Here is a 5,000-nt window from a genome sequence, read left to right on the forward strand (position 1 = left end):
TCGGCACGGACCTCCGGTGACCGTTTCCGACGTCTATAAATGCGTAACTTTAAATGCGTAACGTCTATAAATGCGTAACTATAAATGCGTAACGCGGAGACAAACGTTATTTCCATGGAATCGCTGACAAATCGATCAGCTCGGTTCTGGGGACACTGTCCTCGCGCATGGCGCTCCGGCCCACATCATAACCGGTATAGTAAATGCGTTCGCGACAAAAATTGTGGATGTCGGTCTTCGATTCAGAAGAACTAGTCACAGTAAAACGACCATCTTTCAGCATCAAACCGATGGGTCGACATAACGCCTCAATTATAAGACCCTTGCTGACATGCTTTGCACATTCGTCGATGTAGAGTACAGGAAGCGGGACTGAATTCTACCATTCATGACATTCGCCTACAAAAGACACCACTCGCAGGATACGATTTAGTCTCATGGCCGTCAATGAATCTGCACAACGCGCGAAGCTCAGCAACTAGCCCATGTGCGAATCAAAAGCCAGCAAGACTATCCACGACGCTACAAGCTTCACCGCAGACACATTATGTACGACCCCGCAGGCAAAGTGTAGGTATGGACGCCTATCCGCAACCGTTGACTCTCCGACATCGTCCATGTGTGTATACGCGCGTAACCGTACCATTCGGACTAACATTAACCCCAATTTTTTTTTTTTTTTTTTTTTTTTTTTTGCCATCGGGACGATGCTGGCTGCAGAGGCGGTCAAATACCGCATTGAAGACGGCGACGTCAAAGAACACGAGTGGAATGCTGAAGGAGAAGCAAGTTGCTAGGCAGGACTGTTTGCGGTCATCCATTAAAACGTCTATCCCTAAGCCCTCTGTTGGGTCTATCAAGACGTGACAATATCGCGCACTACGATTTAGCTAGTCCTAGTACAGCTCTCTCTACTCTGGAATCCATACCATACGACAAAAATACCGAATAAGTTGAGCGCATGGCATGCTGCTAGGTTCGTATCATCTGAATAATAGCGTTCATCTGCTACTAATGTGCTGTGGCATCACAGGCATGGAGCCGCTCCACGTGCGCGAAAGGATCGCTAAGCTTAACTTTTACTACTTGGCATACTGCGACAAAGTAGAGTTGTCATATAAATTACACTGTTATTCTCAGCGATCACGACTGAACCATACAAAAATGATACGGCCATATTATGCCAGGACTAAACATTGCGAAATTCTCCCCTTTTCTTCGCACACAATTGAACAATAGTCGCCAGTATGCTTTGAATGTTCAATGCTCTGATGTTAACACCTTTGAGATTTGTTAGCAAACTTGCTAATAGCAACCCTATCCGGCCAGGGCAGAAATTTTGAGTGCAGCAACTAAAAATAAATAAATGAATAAATCCCACACCTTTGAGGCAGGCTCCTGAACTTTTCATGACCGCTATATTGCATCGCAAAACCACAGGTGGTTATTTCCAGAAACGCAGAGCCGAGGACCGCATTCATTGCAAGATTCCATACGCCACCTGTTCTATGTTCCTCCCGAAACCGGACGGCAAGAAAAGGGAAGAAACGCAGCCAAAAGGTTCAAAATGTACACCTTCCTCCGTGTTTCCTGTGCGCGTCAGGTATGCCATGAGAAGGGCGCGAAAAGAAAGAAGGCAAAGGGGCATGCAGTCACATGACCGGTTTCTGGCACAGAGTTCGCATACGGAGTCGTGAAAACCTCATCGTGAGCAAGGGCTGTTGCCTTTAACGTCCCTGGCTTTTTCTTTCTTCACTTTGACGAAACGTAGGAAAAAGCGGGAGCAGCGGAAGTAGAAAAAAAATACAGGAAGTAAAGAAGGTTAAGGGAGGTGGGAAGTTGTTCGTGAGGGGAGCAACGCCGTGCCCCACTTCCGCCGGAGGCTTCGGGCAGTGCCGCCCTTCTGTTGCGAGGACTGCATCCGAAACAGCTGGCTCGCCGCGAACCCTTTATTTTTATTCTTATTTATTTTTTTATTTTTTCAGCTGTCGGCAACGTTCACATGGATGTCTGCTTTTGACGCCTCCCATCTTGGCGGCATGCCTGTGAGAGATCGTTTACCCGCACTTTGCATCCTCTTTCTTTAGTTCAGGGAATAAACAGAGTAGACAGTTAGAAAGGGCGGAAAAGAACAAAAAAAAAAAAAAAAACTGAACAGATCGTTTGACTCGAACAGCAGGCTGAGACTCATGTGCTCCTGCATAACGAACAACTCAGAAAAGATTCAGGGTTGGTGGTGACATAAGAGCACATATAACGGTCCATGATCATTTCCTTCACTCGTGTCAGCGGTACACTCTTAATATGGTTCCACTTATAAGTGGAATTTCTTAAAACGTTCCACTCATAACTAACTTATGTGGAAACAATTATGGTTCCGCGTAGGTTTGGTTAGAACTCATTGAGGTTCCACATAGATTTGGAAGATGTTCCACTTATAAATGGAACTTATGTGGAACAAGTGAGCGTATGCGCCGCTGTACCATCCCGCACTTTCCCCAGAATCTCCCCTCCTCTGAGTTCTGCGAAATTTTCTCCTCATCTCAAATGCGGGTTTGTTCGCGTAATATAATGCTACCAGCTCCTTATGCCCTGCTTTGCAAGTTACAATCTCGGACAAAAATTTAAAAAGTTGGTGGTGACCCAACCTCGCGCTTCCCCTGGTCACCCACTCCTTCCAAGGAGCATCGATCAATAAACACAGAAGTCATGAAATAACAAGCCACGTACGTACCTTTTGTCCTTTCAGTCCTTATAATTGTGTCTTCAATGGATCAGGCTTACCTCTTCATTAAAATATTTCGCTTCCAGAACCCCTCAAACTTTTCACGTATATCGGTAGAATGTGGAGCTTTGTGTGGGCGATGCATTCTAGAAATTATAAACATGTTGGAGATAGAAAATTGGAAGTAGGTTCTTCATTCACAACCTAGTGTACACTAAAACCAAATTGACCACCTCAAGTACCTGCTCTACGATAATAACGTGTTGGACTGGTTTGGTTTGCGGGGTTTAATGTCCCAAAGCGGTTCAGGCTATGAGAGATGCCGTGATGGACTGATTGTATACAACTGACACAAGGTTGCTACGACGGAATTAATGATATGGCAGATTACGTGCTTTATTTCAGGGCAACAAATTTAGCTTGTGGCTTACAACGTGGTCTTTGCAACTGGTCGATTGTGGCTTACAACGGGGCAAGGATGAAATATTTAAAGGCACACTAGGTATTGAAGTTAGGTGAATCGAGCGTATCCACCATCTTGAAAAAAGTAATCAAAATAGTGGACGACCGGTCATACTTAGAATATACGACTTCTTGGCACAAATAAGAATATTTCAAAACTGTTTCAAACTAAAAGGTAGCAAATGATCAATCGCAGAGAACTATTCTGTACTGGTTCGTGAAGTACGCAAGAAGCTATGGCAATCATCCAAGATAAATCGCAACAACGGTGATAAGGTGGCTCTCATATTTAATAAACTGAAAATAAACAATGACCTGTACATTTGTGACAAAAACAAAAACAAACGAATGCTGCTGAGGCGTGCCGAGCGGGAGTCTGCCAACAGTGCCATGGGAGGCAATGACTGATAACAGGCTCCAGTACCATTTACATTGCTATGTTTCAATGCAAGAAGTATCGTGAACAAAGCCGAAAAATTTGAAGAACTGCTGTTGCTGCACTCACCAAATGTAGTTGTAATAACTGAAACTTGGCTGCATTCGGACATGCATGACTCAGAAATAGTTCGACGCTCTTACGCCTTGATCCGCTCAGATCGTGATGGGCGAGGAGGTGGTGTAGCCATTGCAATAAAACAAGACTTTCTTTTCCAGAGAGAATGTGGTATACCAAATCATGAAAGTGTGTGGTGCACTATTAACGTTCAGGGCAACTTGATACTAGTGGGCGGTATATATATAGACCACCGAATGCGCCACTTTATTATCTTCTTGAGACACATGAATTCCTTCATAGCAAAGTTGACGCTCGCACAAAACTCAACCTAACAAGCGATTCCAATCTACCAGGTATCGAATGGACAAACTTAGCAATTGGAAGGAACGAAATTTCAAACTGTGAAAAGCTTCTGGATATAATGTTTAGTTGTTCGCTCTCTTAAGAAGTAAATGAGCCAACACGCCTCCAAGGACAAGCTACTTCAGTACTAGATCTAGCCTTTGTAATTAGTTTTCTATGCCCTGAAGTTAACGTGAAAGACAGAATTTCCGATCATAAATTGCTTTTTCTTACTTTTCCTCACCTGCGCCACAACGCTGAACGTAATGATAGCAGCTCTTCAATCACTATCAAATACTATACAGCAGAGCAGATGATGTAGGCATCATCAGCTTGAGGGGCGAGTTGGTGCTGCATAATACCCATAAATGTGGCGCAACAAACACAATTACTATGTTGTGTTTCTTCTCATGTGATTGTGTTTGTTGCGCCACATTTCTGGGTACTAGGCACCATAGATTACCTAGAAACAATTCTGGATAGTTTTTCTTGTACTGATTCCTGCAGAGTAAATAATCTGTGGCTACAGGTAGAAAGCGCGATAACACAGTGCGAAAAAAAAATTTCTACCTACAAGAATAAAACGAACAAAAAGAAAAACCCCGTGGATTACACGCCCCATCATTCATCTGAAGCGAAGATTGCAGCGAATGCGTAGAAGGAAGGGAAATTGAGCTAAGGTATGCGAACTTGCGAACAAACTAAAACTGGAAGCTAAAACCGCGCCGGAAGCTTTCTTTTCGACAACTTTATCTAATTTTAACTAGCGATCCAGGAAAGTTCTGGCGATATTTATCGAACCCTAAACTCCGTTTATCACAAATGGTAATAGATGGTGCGGTAGTTGCACACCCCCTCATTATCGCAAATTCTTTCAATTGATTTGATATGGCAATAGTTTCAGTCTGCCTTTGCTCGCGAGCTTGCCACGAGCGCTATCACAAGTGAGCCACGATCACTGAAGCCGGATATTGT

At 43.8% G+C, this 5,000-nt stretch overlaps 1 long non-coding RNA gene across 1 annotated transcript in view; it reads right to left on the reverse strand.

The window, feature by feature from the left end:
* Positions 1-5,000, reverse strand: part of LOC146208498 (uncharacterized) — a 144,449-nt gene that overhangs the window by 48,480 nt on the left and 90,969 nt on the right. Inside the window, exon 3 of the long non-coding RNA XR_014703391.1 lies at positions 2,735-2,871. This is a non-coding gene — a long non-coding RNA (uncharacterized LOC146208498). The remainder of the gene's footprint in view (positions 1-2,734; positions 2,872-5,000) is intronic.

Source organism: Amblyomma maculatum, chromosome 1 (genome assembly GCF_055883805.1).
Source record: "Amblyomma maculatum isolate TAMU_Amacu chromosome 1, ASM5588380v1, whole genome shotgun sequence".
Lineage (NCBI taxonomy): Eukaryota > Metazoa > Arthropoda > Arachnida > Ixodida > Ixodidae > Amblyomma > Amblyomma maculatum.